At 32.0% G+C, this 15,108-nt stretch overlaps 1 protein-coding gene across 1 annotated transcript in view; it reads right to left on the bottom strand.

Annotated features, from left to right (window-relative positions):
* The window catches only part of superdeath (Suppressor of ER stress-induced death), a 66,524-nt gene extending 54,838 nt beyond the window's left edge, over positions 1-11,686 (bottom strand). Inside the window, exon 1 of the mRNA XM_085952899.1 lies at positions 11,411-11,686. The gene's annotated coding sequence lies outside the window, so the exon portion shown is untranslated. The remainder of the gene's footprint in view (positions 1-11,410) is intronic.
* Positions 11,687-15,108: the final 3,422 nt, after the last annotated feature.

Genomic DNA, 15,108 nt, shown 5'->3' with positions numbered 1-15,108 from the left:
ATAATGGTTTTTAAGTACGTGGAGACTTGAATCTCCGACAGATTTGAAACGTTTTTACTGATAAGTGTTAAAACCACCAGGTTTCTAAAACTTTTATTATGAAAAACATGCATTTTTTCATTTTGATACTTTCTAGTAAAGCGATCGCCTCATCTGCTTCATGGAGAATCGTCACTGAATAAAATCCCAAGTATAGTCTTTTTTACTTCAAGCCAACCCAATTGTGACATTCTGAAGAACCGATAAATACCATCTATAGCAGTGGTCAAGGAAGCGGTACCCGCACGGGATTTAGATGCTTGACATGTTACTTACTGTTTTTGAGGAAGGTATAGATTTTGCCAAAAATGAGATATCAAATTATTATTCGCAGCCAACAGTTACAGTAGTAACAAATAATAAATAGCATATTTAGAACAAAGCCATTACAATATGTGTATTGAATTATTTTTGATAGAAAGATAATTAATATTAAAATATAAAATTTAGTGATATATTTATGCACACTGAAATAAAAAGGTTTAAAAAGATCACGGTAGGTACTTAAGAAATTATAAAATAAATTATTACCGAAAATAATGGAATTTGTTACATGTTTTGTGTACCTACACATTAAATACAAGGATTGCATCAATGACGTTGCATTGCTTTGAAAGGATAAATCACCATTTAACTGACATAACCAATGCACTAGATGGTTAAACAATGTATTGTATGCTTTATATGTTATAATTTCTATTGCCGAAACATCCGCATTGTGCAAAATATATATTTTAATTATAAGAATCATCGTGGAAATGGATGGAAGAAAAAATGTAAGAAAATTTAATAATGCCTCAAATACACTCTATGACGATCGGTCATATATATGTCGAAAAACCCGTTTCTTATGTTGGCGTCCTGTGTCATAGGGTGTCACAGAGTGTAAATAAGATGTAATAGCTGTCATATAATATGTATGTATAATATGTCGGAATGGCATAGATTTGATCATAGACACTAAAACGCTCTTAGCATATATGTGCCCGACCGTCATATAGTCTATTTGAACCTTTAGTCAATTATTAAATATTATTTCTGGAAGGCATTAAAATCACATAAAAATAATAATATTAGCTACTAAGCTATAAAATAATATTATCAACAATTATGTCCGAAAAATAATATCAATTTACGGGCTCTATTAAAATATAAGTAATATTATTATGCACTCAATGTGGTTTTCAAATGTTATATTACGTTCTTGATGATAAAGAGGTTGATGATCTCTGACATATGGTGTATATTTGGCGAAGCTATATTTCAGCTATAAAGTCGCAAACAATTATTTTTAGAGACGTCACATTTTCTCAGTATACCTCCATTGTTATTAATTGGGTTAAAAATCAGTCACTGCGGTTAGAAATGTGGAGTTCCACATATATGATCTACCGAAATATATTTTTATAATAATGTTAGTGAGCAGCAGTAAAACCTCGTGCTTGCCATATTTTATTTATATTATTATCTAATCGAAGTAACCGATAATAAATTATGTCGGTTAATCGAGTTCCTGAAAGTTGCTTCAAAGTTCCGGTTAACTGGTTACTCGATAATCGAGTAAACATGTGTATTTGCAACATATTATTATAAAATAAAATAAACGATTCCTTTATTTTCGTATCAGTCTATTTTCTAAATGTAATATATCTTGTCTCTTTCTTTACCACACATTTCATTAATATGTTTTCTCTCATACGTTACAGATAATTCAAGACAAATTGTATAAGGTGTTTCATTATTAGCTGTATTTAAATTAAATAAAAAACGTGTAATTGTAAATAATTTTTTAAATTATAATAAATACATGTAAATATGTAACAGTTTTAATCATTGAATACGTGTATTAAATAAGACTCTAAGTACCAAAAAGTAGTATTGCCTGTAGTTTCAAAATACCGAGTCATTGCAGTAAAATTTCATGAAGCAGACCTTTTGAAAAATGTAGTTTTACAGTGTGAAGCAATCACGGCTGCTCCTATAATTTTAGGTATTAAGAACTCGCAAGTGTCAACACACCATCGTCAGCTATGTTATATTGAATGACGTTGACTACTGCAGTGCTACTTACACCATTATAAATAAAACACGCCAACGGACTTACAACGTCGACAGGTTTAATTATTTTGCTGTATTTTTTTGACTTGCTTGAGGCACTTAGACTATAGTTGAAGTTATTGGCGTTGGTATGTAGAAATTTTTCTATAAAAATGTCAGTTTTTATGTTTTTGGTACTTAGCGCCTTAATAAATACACGTATTCATATCATACTTAAGTAAGTGGATTGTAAATTTTTATTCAAATACTTTAAATTGTTGGGTGCCTATCAAAAGGTCGTAAAGAAATGTCTTTAAATTTTTTTCAATTCAACCGGAAAATCTCGCGGGTTTATAAATCGAAGTCAGACAATCAACAAAAGTGGCGTTTACGCGTGATGTGGGCGTATTTTAAAAATCTCTTAGCGTGTTTATAATATATGTACACGATTATTGACTGTCGGATTTACAGTTAAAATAATTATAATACTAGTATGTTTGTCTTCGCTATCCTGTATTAGACAATATAATATGCAGTTACATAATAACAGTAGGATTATAATAGTACGTGTTCCACAATAAGATATGCAACTGTGCATCTGTTTATAATTAACGTACTAACGTTTCTATTGCAGGCGTTTGCTTACACTATTAGCTAGAAAATGTAAACGTTCTCGAAGTAATTGATTGCCTGATAAGTAAACAGTGAAATTGTTTCGTACAAGGAAAATTAACTACAAACATTATTATATACAATGATGTATAGGAAAAGGTGTATATATGTGAATGCAACTTAAGTTGAATTACTATGTCCATTCGTATATTCAGCATATTGTGGGATTCCACAGAAAAATTAATGTTTCTTAATCACTCGTACAAATCCGACTGAAACACTATCTTACAGGAGAGCAAAAACGATGTTTTGAAAAGGGTAAGGCAAGAAATTGACAGATAAAATTTTAAAAAAAATCAATGAATACCAATAATTATTCAATTTCAACGTTTTCACTATTTTCGGATCCTATAATATTATATTATACAGAGACATCTTTTATCAGCTTAATAAAAATATAAATTGGACATAGTTATTAAAAATTGAGATATGATATAGATCAGATGCGAGAAGGTTTTCTCTACATTCTGCTGAAAATAGCCAAGCCGCAAAAAAAAATATTCTTGAAATAAAATACTATTTACAATTTGACATTTTACATATATTTTTTTGAATCATGTTGTTACTAAAGTCCCATTATCTCAGCTCGACATTATTGTGGACTGGCTACATTCTGCATAACTACGTTCATATTGCAGTTATGTATTTTTGCTTTATTAAAGAATAATCTATAACCATTTATTATTTACCATTATTGTATCACTATATTTTTTTTATTCTAATTCAAATTCAGTTAAAATACCCATATAGTTAACATTACAAATTAATAATTTAAGACGTTCACAACATGGCGTTTAGAAACAAAGAATTATATCAGTATTAAATTATTAAACAGTAGAAAAGTGAAAATACAAAAAATATATACATTAGATACAAGGAAGTACCTACACCGAATGAGCTAAGCAGACCCTATTTTAAGAATTTATAAAACAATGCCAACCTATACTCATCCTCGCGCAAGTGGAATATGTCAATATCAGAAGAGCTTGAACAGAGTTATTGCCCTTCCAATTGGCATAACTTAATTATTATTAATTATTAACGTCAGGTTAGTTCTGCACCTTGGAGAACAAACAACGGATGATGCCGATTTCTAAGACAGTTATCAGGGATACACAGGTAATACTACCAAGAATGGCAGAATTCCCATTTTTACCGAGTATAAATCGGAAAAAAATACGAGGTCAAATATAAATATCGTCTAGTGTTTAAGCTACATATACTTATATAATGTATATTATATATTATGTATTTATGTATAATATATTTGTGTGTATATTACACATTTTTTGACTATGTCCGATCTAATGGTTCAAGATTTGTATTAATAGGTATTTATTTATACGAGAAATGGATGTTAGCCACCTATTAGGTCCATACTCTGACTCTTGCACAAATTGAAAAACAATATGTGTATTTGCCAGACCCAGGATTCGAACCTGGGAACCACGACATTATAACTCAACGCTTAAGCCTAACCTAACCTAACCTAACCCTAGCCAACAGAAAATGTATAATTTTCCATTACCATAGCGTTAGACCTCGTGCGGCACAAAAGACCCTCCATAATATACTGAACCAGTTTAAATGGGAGGTCTTGGCATATTCGTCATAATATTTTACTGGTACCATAAGATTATCTTTTTCTACAGTCTTTTTTAGTATAGAAGACGGTGTCTAAATGATCAAAACCGATGGTTGGGCCAATTATGGTCAATTTTCCCACCTACCTTAAATCCCCAGATATTGTCGCTACGGGTTATCAGAATTTACAGGTTATCAGTCGACCGTGATTGTAGAACAGCCGGTTACCTCAAGACAACGGACGCGCCTAGGTTTGTTTAAGCTAAGTCTAAGTAGTTTAATGATTAATTCGATTATACAGACTAATTAAGAAGTTATTTGTGGACCACTGCCGGGTCAGCTTGATATAGTGTGACCGTCGTCCAAGTGATACTTCTGAATATCTGACATGCCGTGATACCTGTTCTTGTCACTCAATAAAAGTGTACAGTTAAGTGCCGTGCACCAGGTAACCCAACAAACAATACCGCGCGAGTGATAATGTAACAAAACCACGAGGTAAGTGCTTGTCATCCTAACATAACCCCCCCCCCCCCATCATCCACATTCACCGTCACAAAATTACAGTCCTATGAAAAGCGCAACCAACCGAGAAAACTATATCGCCAAGCAATTGAAAAATTAAAGGCAGGATGGTATAAAATCTTAATTAATATGTAAGTAATGGAAAATGTAGCCTATTTTATTTTTGTTATTATTTCAAACATTTTTAAAATATCGCGTTATTTATGGGATGGCATAATACCTATAACACAATAATGAATAGCGTCACGTATATGAAATGGATTTTTAGTATGTATGTATGTATAACCAATATTAATATAATATCTCTTTGATACATTTCTAGTTCGTTTCATTATAGCCAAAAGATTTTCAACAAATCCCTCATCGCATATTGTGGATTAATGTTCTCAAAATAATTCAATAAAAAAACAACCCTTATATTATTACATCAACGGGTTCCCTTTGTCGTTTGGGGTTGATCTATAAAAAACTTCACCCCTCTGTTAAAAAGTGTAATGTGACAATTTAAAAATTAGTTACACCGCAGATTCTAAAATTAGAATATGTTTTACAATGTAACACAGCTGCTCTGGGTGTAAACCCACATTGTAATAATTTGCAATCTGTATGCGATAATTTAAAACGAGCAAATCCTTTTTTTGTCGCACCTACATTATATTTTACCAGATTTGTCGGTAAAGTGTTAACTTAAAAAAGGTATTAGATTGTAATGAAGAAGTAACAGTGTCGGGTGTTTACTTGTAGATGAAATGTGTTGAAAGTTGTTTTGAAAAATGAATAATTCATAAAAACACTTTGAAAGTTTTTATTCACTATTTGCATATTCTTATTTTTCGCATCAAATATAATTTATTCATTTAAAAGAAAATTAAAATAGTTCTTTTATGCAATAGCTTAAAATATTTATTCTGTCATACTATATTATGCTAAATTTAACACTATTGAATTTATTGTGTTATTCTATCAATAGATAGTTTTTTATTGTTATTATTACGCCTCGTATTATATAATATTTTACAACTATTTAAGTTACCAGTTAGTTAAGAAACCAGGGAACTCAGAAATAATTGGAACTGAAATACCTAACGGGTAGGGAGTAGCAGGCAACCGATCTCGAGTAAGGAAGAATACGTCATACATCGAATACTGACAACTGCTCTTCGTTTATGCAATGACGCTCATTTAATATTGGTGTATTACACACACTATTGCACGTCTATAATGCGTGGTTCATTTTCGTAGGACACTCACACATTCAAAATCTTGCGTCAAAATGTACTGTGTTGGTATATAGCCTATCGGAATTCTATTTATTATATGTTCTGTGGCTGAAACCCTTGGACCTTGGTAAGATGCCACGTCTTACAACTGAAGCATTTTGTATATTTATTGGCCTACACAATATAACAATCTCCTCCATACGACTATTAAGTTATTTGAATGCAGGCCGCACCATGTCCAAACGGAGAGCTTTATGATCTTTGAGAATCCATGTCTTCTATGAGTTCACTGGTATGACAGCGTTACAAATTCTTGACTTCGTGAGCTGACACGTACATTTTTGGCAAATGATACGATTGTGAAGAGCTAGGACATGTGCTGCAGATGCCACCAAACACTCCGCACACTCTCCGTGGATTCCGTCACTGTGACTCGCCGTTCCTTACCCTTCCACAAAACTACTATTTACTCGCTGCAGCAGGGCTATCCCAAAGTGTCAACACTATAACACCTTTCCGTTATTTTGATCCAAAATAACACGAATAACTCTTGAATCAATTCTGTATACAAGGCGGTTATTGAAAGTTAACACTTAACATTTTTTATATGTCAAAAAGAATTAGACTTGCACGTAAGTAATTATTACTGTATTGTCACGTTTATAATTTGATAGCTACGGGCGTGTAATTCCACCACCGTGTCTTTTAAGTGTGGCACGGTGCGCAAATGATGCGATGTGCGTATTAATTTTCCAAATCACAGCATTTTAAGATATAATTGATCTTTCTTTCCTTTTATCTAGTTAGCGCGGCTCTTGGGCTCCATTAATTAATACCTCGAGATAATTAACTCTTGGAATACGACATTACATTTCTTGATGTTGGAGTTAAATGTTATGTTGAAATAACACTGCAGATCTGATAAAGCCATGAGGCATGAGACATGGTGATTGACCGAGGTAAAGACAGGGACCGGGAACTTATGCTTTCCTTGTGCTCCAAGAGTGGAGAGTAAAAGAAGTACTTACGTATATAAAGCAGGTCAACTAAACTATATTCCGGCTTCCTGGTTGACAACTACAGATATTTTTACCTTTGAAATGGTAAAACACTTTGTGGAGCTTGGGTCACTTGCTATACGTGAAAATAATACCATCCAGAAAATATAACTTAGTGTAGTATTAGCTAATAAATGTTTATATTATGGTCTCAAATATACTTTAAGTCGAAAACACTAAAATACAAGAAAGTTAGTTATGCAAGACCTGCATTAGACCTATTCTGGCATAAATATGGCTCAGAGTATTGGGTACTCGCAAAAAACATGGTCCCTTAATTTTAAATCATACAAGAAAATTGTGAAGTACATAGTATTATAACCCAGAGCTCTGTTAACTGTTTGCGGAGACAAAAATAGTAAATTTTGTTGGACGGAGAAAACGCAGGTCCTATAAATATTAATGGAGAAAAATCGTGATGAGGAAGAAAAATTGAATGCAATGGCTTGACTACGTTGCTAGAGATGCCATCACAATGAGTATTTAAAACTGGAGATCTACATAAAAGATATCACGAAGGAGGCCTCTATTCATACCAGATTGTTGGGCGAACTTCACTGTGTTAAATAATATGCAGGTACCTACCTAAATATATTATATTTTAATAGGTCCTGAAAAGATAAATTTTCATATTATGCAGTCGTACCTTTTGTGGGGATATCTGTGTTTCTCCTTTACCCTCTTCATTCATTAATATTCCAAGTAGCGAAGTCCTGCCTAACTTTGAAAGCGCATTAATATGGTAATTTGATATAAAATCAATAATCATGGATTTAAGAATGACATATTATTTCCCATGGGCAATGTTCGTTTCATTTAGAGGCAGTTAAAAATATACGTCACGTTTTTTTTTTAATAGCAAGCTTCATAGTATATGATGTAATATATGTATACTTAAGGGTGGCTCATTTTTTGGGTATTGCGCTCGAATTTTTACATGCAAAATTGTCATGGGTTAATTACTGAATTTGTAGAGCTTGCAAAAAAACTTACTAAACACGTACATATTGTTATATGATAAAAAAAATGCATGTATATGGAATACACATACAATTACATATATCATGGCATCTCGTGGAGGTATGCAAAGTCATGTGTTGTGTAGTAGCGGAACATTACAAAAAAAACCAAATTAACAGTAAAAAGAACGAGAATATTTCAACTTTTAAGAGTATGTTTCTTGGCAATGAGATTTTTTCGCCGGGAGCGCTGACAAAATATACATACGGCATGAATACAGTATTTTAAAGTTTTTATTGCATATTTACTTACATTAAAATATAAATTCTTACTATAATGTAATGGAGTGATATTTTTTCGTTTCATTTACATTTCGAGGATAACCCATAACATAAGGATTATTGATGTTGAGTTTGTGTCTTCATAATAATATATCTACATAGCACGCCGACAAGGAAAATCGAAATCTATCTTTTAAGCTCGAAACACGCACAGCGACCGACCCCGTGATTCATAAATAGTCAGCATAAGTCAGCAGTAATTGAAATGAGACGTATTAAAGTTCAAATACATTATGATGCACGTCTCGTGCTGTCACATAGACAAATCACGGAGACAAATAAATTTAGTCTATGGTTTCGCTACTCCGCAGAATATTTTGAATGATCACTATCTCTATAAGTTCAATGATGGAGACAGCCAACTCGAATGTAAGTATTAGTATTTTCAATTATTATTCATTATTCATGCTAATTTCAATTCATTTTAACAGTTCCTACATGTGCATACGTTCAAATTACTTGCGATATTGCATCCATAGATAATATTTTTAACAAAATCCAACCTGCAACCATACATATTAATGCAACCACTAAAAACAAAAAACAAGTGAGCCGAAAATGTGTAGGCATGTATAACATGTTAAAAAACGTCCATTAAGTCATGCAGGTGTCGATGAAGCACGTTACGCGTGAGGTGACCTCATGTTGCTCTGGTGATTTCAGCAGATTTTGCTAACAACTGACAATGTTCGTTTAAATTAAAGGTTCAAAATGTGTAACGGGATGAGAGCATCAGTCTGATAACATTTTAAATACCAAGAAAAACGATATTACACATTTTTTCCCGTAGTGGCAGCTTCCTGTGACAGCACGTGACAGCACATAACGTGATCATAATATTATATTTGAACCTTTAACCTTAACCCGTAACACTTTTTGCGTAAAAAAATATAAATCTGTTATTTCAATATTACTAATACGATTAGACCGACCAAAAACAACTGTACCCTGATAGATCAGTGTACTTGTTGGACATTATCTAAAACATCCTATCTATACAAATAAGTCTACAAACGATTGTATTTGAATGCTTATTAGTTAGTTAACAGGATTACTACAATTTGTATGATGTAGTATGGAACTATTAGCATACTAAAGGAATATAGTATGGTTATTATACAAAGACTTATTTTCCCCATTCACAGACATGCTGAATAGGTGATACCCATTTAATTTAAGATATATATTATTGAATAAATGGCAACCTAGTTATAGAGTAAATTTAATAATAAGTAGGCACACACATTTTGACTACTAACATGTATAGAGACTCAGAGATCCTTGCCGACTGTTTTGAATTTGTGAAATAAAGTAATTCGTCGAGATTTATAGAATATAATAGTTATATAATTAGTCATTTTCTTTTGTCGGTAACACGCGCTGGTGTTGTAAGATGTGGGCGAGTGGGGAAATCGCCCTGAGCGTAGTCCGGGTGGGGGCGCAGAAGTTGAGTTTCATTAAACGTTCAAATATAAAAATTGACAATTTTATTTTTGTATGTTCAAAACTAAAAAGAACTTTTTATATACCACGTTTTTAAATTTTCTGTTGAATCATATTATAAACTTGACAATTCTATGTATTAATAATTTAGGACAAATAAGGCAATTGTCAACAAATCATTTTTTTACTATTTTGCAACAAACAAACAAATATGGAATACTGAAATGTCATTTTGATTTCCATAGTAACGCACGTATGTATATATTAATAATTTAGCTGCTATCACCAACTCCTTAGCAACCAATAATAGTGGATTGGATTGCGGATTTCTTCAGAAATAATGAAAAGTTATTACTACTAGTTATTATACAAAACAGAATGAACTGAAAATGAATTTAATTCTACTTAAAGATGGCTAAAAGTATTAAAAGAAAGAATTGGCATCGTGTTCTGATATATTATAAAAGTTTCAAATGTCTAGCTAGTCGGGAAGTTAGTTTAAAATCGATTGCAAGATTTGTACTGGATAAATAACCACCGGACAAACAAGAATACGATGTAAGAAGAACGTGGTAAAAATGGAGTTTATTTAACTTAAACCGAAAATATTTAATTCAAAATCTTTACATTTAAATTACACAATTACTATGTACTTATTTCAGGTAGGTATTTACGCTTTGTGATACCGATATCAAGAGAAAAGACGTTTAATATACATACGCGCGTAGTGAATTATGGCGCGCCCTCCTCCATCCCGAGAATTCCGCCCAATCCATGTTTTTATAGATCCTAAATTTTGCACCAAATAATATCAGTTCAGTATTTCCATATTGTGAGAAATTATAAGAGGAGAAAGCGGAAACGAAAGAAAAATAGTATTATTATCGGGAGAACGATCCGTCTTATAATTTCAATAAAAGTTGATGTTGTAGGTATTTAAAAAAAATTGCCTGCGACCCAAATGTTTTTGGTCTTTATTATTATTGTTTTTAACGTTTAATTATCATAATTAATAGTAGCACTTTTTCTAGTTGTATGTTGAAAATGCACCGCTTAGCGAGTATGTGAATAAAATATTTAAATAATATGTTAATGGCAATCGAACGAATGTAATATTTATATGTAGTATAGGTAGGTAGAAGTGTGCGTAACTGCAAATTTTGTTTTAAATAACGGGCGCTGAAACACCTTGCTACGCCCCTGATAATACGGATAAAAAGAAATTAACAATACTTAAAAATCATTTTCTACACATTGGATCAATGTTAACTAACGATCGCCAGATAAATAGAATGAAGAAATAAACTGATTTGATTTGAATTTAATTTACACTCAAAATGATTTTTTAATTCAATGAAATATACTACAATTGGATCTTGTTTTAATATATATATATACTTACTTATAAATATATATATATAAAAACCATATTCTAAAAGAATTATAAAGTCATGCAATTATTTTGCTTTGCAGTAAACATTTCAATCATCAAAGAATATAGGTATAATATTGAGAGAAAACTTTTTCTTACCATTAATTATTTGATTCTGATATCTCCAGCTCTCCAGTCAAGCTCACCGTCCAGTCAAGTTTCTTATAGTACTGTCCAAGTTTAAATTAATATTGTTTATTAACACGTCATCACTTATCGATACCATTTGTCTTTTATCCATGACTGGCTTTTGTCGATGGTAAATTTTGTTTCTGACACTTTTCACACGTCATGATTTAGTCTATAAACTTGTAGATTTAAGAAAGCATATTATTTTTATTTAATTTTTAACATTGTCCACTGTCTGGTGGAAAACTGCTATATAAAATAATTCAATGATAATATAATAACTAATTTTACAGTAACTTCACTCCCCCAAAATCTATAAATCATATAATTGGCGGCTCTCGTGGTGCAGTGCGTAAGGCGCTGGCCTTCCACCTGAGAGGTCTGGGTTCGATACCCGGTGAGGACATAATTTTTTTTTGTGATTTCCTCAATGTCTGGGTGTTTGTGATTGTTTAAAAAATTACTAACAACCACATTGTACGAAAAAGCGAGGACATGGTTATTAATAATTCTAAAAAAATATATATTATTTAATAACGATTTAATAAACTAATCATTATTTTTTGTACAAGCATGCCCAACGCGTCAATTGCCAGATGCATTTTGGAGCGTATAAATTTAGTTGTATTATAATATTGTTATGATTTTATTTAAGTTTTGAAGGCATTTTTATTTTTATTTTCTGAATCAGCTTACGTGAAAGTCGTTTTCAAATTAATCATAAGAAAGTTCGTTTGACCACGTCATATAACTTGATTCATATTGTATCACTCGTGGCTTACCGCAGACGTGATAGAAAGAGAATATGCGAATCCCTGCGCTTTATAATGTGGTTTAGTATACGCTTATATTATATTAAAAGAGTTTATGACAACTTCCCTGCGTATTTAACGTGGCTGAATTGGAACCTACATAAAGAATAATATTATGTACGTTGGCGCATCAAAAATGGCGGTTATAAACTTGTATGTATGCTTGCGGTTTTTGATGGACTCAGGTGATAAAGTACAATGCGAATCATATTTATGACAGTTAATTTAATCATTAGTCGTAGTGCCTCCTTTTGCGGGTTTAAAGTTTTTTTCGACGTCTTTTGTCTGTGCTCATATTTAAACCTATGAACAGGTTATAAATGACAGCTGTTAATAAAACTATGTATTAAGTGACAAATATAATTATGTACATAAACGATACAAAATAGCCTCATATAAAGTGTCTAGAAAGTTTTTGATACTTCTATAATAATTTTAGGCAAATCTGTAAACTTAACAAAAGCTTTGATTCAATATAATAATACCAAGTCGCAAGAGCAATGCAAAAAATAATGGAATGGCAAGGTGCATTTCGTTTACACTAAACGAGCACAGAGAGCAGATGATGATGATATCATGATGTAAATAAATTAGGATATAATAGGTAGGTGATGCTAATTTATAATCGCATTAGTCAATCGAGATTCTGTTCGGTGATTAATTAATCACAAGTTCATGTGTCGATTCCATGAAGGTTAAGTAGGGAGGTTTATTAATGTACCTATCTAACTCATCCTTAATAAACGTCTGTAATGGTTACTGGTTTTATCTAAAAGGCAGTGAGCCGATTCTGGTTGAGACTAGTTTTCACTGGCCTTGACCAGTTTTCACTGGTTTGTGTTTTCCATATTAGGGCAATAAACGAACGTAGGCTTTTTGAAACTTTCCTTACTGCATAAACCTTACTTACAAAATGTAATACGTGGTGCCCCCGCATCATTGATAACACTTTATAAGTACTTTATAAGTACATAACACTTTTACGTTGTGTCATCCATTGAATATTTTATCTATTACACCACTTTTAAGATGAAAATGCATTCAAGTTGTGAAGAGATTACAAAAATAATATGCTTTTTCAAAAGTTTCCGCGCGACATGGTGAATCCTGTTGATGCTACTACTACTACTTCACCATGTTTGAATCTTAGAGGATCATATGGGTCTCCATAATATAGTGTAGGTTGTATTTACAGATGCATTGTGCAAAAATCATCACGAAAATCAACGATGAACAACAAACACTCATACGCCAACCAGTAAAACTACATTTTCTCTAAGCGAAATATATTTTTATGTTGATTGTTGAGTTTCAGTGAAATTAATTGCAAAATCAACCACTCAACAATATAAAGAGTATCGCGAAAGAAAATGTGCATCTTCTAAGAAAAAGAAATTGTATCTCAGTTTTTTTCCTTATGCAAGTGCGTATGTATTATGTTTAAGCAATGTCTAATAGTCAACGATATATATTGCTAAAATAATGTCTTTTTGTAGGTACTTGAATTTATTTTACGCCAAATTAGCAATCTTTGTTTGAATGTCAAATGAAGAGATCAAAAATGCTTCACAATCCTATGGTAGACCAAATGTTAGAATACTAATCTTTAAATGCCGAAATGCGTAAAATAATACAATCTAAAACAAAGTGAGGATTATGTATATAAGTATTTTTCAGTGCCTAGCGATAATTTTATAACATGGAAAGTGTTGTGAAGCACCACTGTAAAGATTGTATTGTTAATTTAAAAAATATATTACCATTAATTTGAACCGTTACAGATTGAAATTTTAACTATTTTACAGGTTAGTTGAATTTCCATTGAATTTACGTGGAGCTTGTTTAATTAATTCGGTACATCTACAAGTATTCACATTTTAAAAAGTAATATAAATACGTATTATGCGGAGAAACTTAAAGACAGTCATAAGACGAGCGCTTCGTTTACATAATGTCTCAAAGTAAACACTCGTTAGAAGCTGTATGCAGAGCAAAATAAAATTGCCCTCTGAATAATTTAACTGCGTCGTTTTCTCTCAGGCTGACAAGCTATTCAGATTTGCAGACAAGTGGTGCAAACTTGACACACTTTCCTCTCCGAAGAAAATGGTCTAACCCAAAATATTAAAAGCCTTTTTTACTTGCGCGAAAACGTCTGAAATAACAGAATTATAATATTATAAGGGACAAAAAGACTGTTTTAAAAATTAATATATTTTTTTATTCAAGAGGAAAACGGGGCAAGTCAACATATTACTTTTTTGAGAGAGTGTTCATTGTGAATTAGATGACACTCGACAGTAAGTATGTCATTTTTTGACGACCATTATTTATTATTTAGAATTATTTATGCTAATCTACTTCAATTTATAAAGAACCTACCTATATTTTGTTTGTTGAACCTATTCTTTATAAGATGTTTGAAAGAAAAGTTATGAAGATTTTTGAATCTACTCAAGAAGAGGGAGCGTGGATATTCTGTACTACTTCTTATCATGCAATCTTCTAATGGAGATTGGCCAACATAAGGGTCGCCATCTTTGATTTATCATCTGCTAAATGTAATCAAACCAATCACGAAGGTTCTTAAACCAAGAAATGGGGCATCGTTCTCTACTAAGTTTACCCTTGATGTTTCTTAGAAAGCGGGTTGGGGAATACAGTACTTTTTTCGTCTCGTAATGTGGACAAGATACTATAGTATTCTGGTTTTGATACTAAGCAAACTTCTCGGTCATTTCCCATTCATTTGAAGACGTCAAAATTTGTCACCTTATCAGTCAAACGATTTTTGCAGATGTGTTTATACAGCCACGAATCTAAAGTCTCGACTCTAAGTTGAAACTGTTTCAGGTG

Source organism: Rhyacophila brunnea, unplaced genomic scaffold (assembly GCF_057557595.1).
Source record: "Rhyacophila brunnea isolate RB1 unplaced genomic scaffold, BYU_Rbru_1.0 scaffold_10, whole genome shotgun sequence".
NCBI classification, from domain to species: Eukaryota; Metazoa; Arthropoda; class Insecta; order Trichoptera; family Rhyacophilidae; genus Rhyacophila; species Rhyacophila brunnea.
The sequence above is the reverse complement of the archived record's forward strand: the minus strand, read 5'-3'. Positions and strand labels throughout refer to the sequence as shown.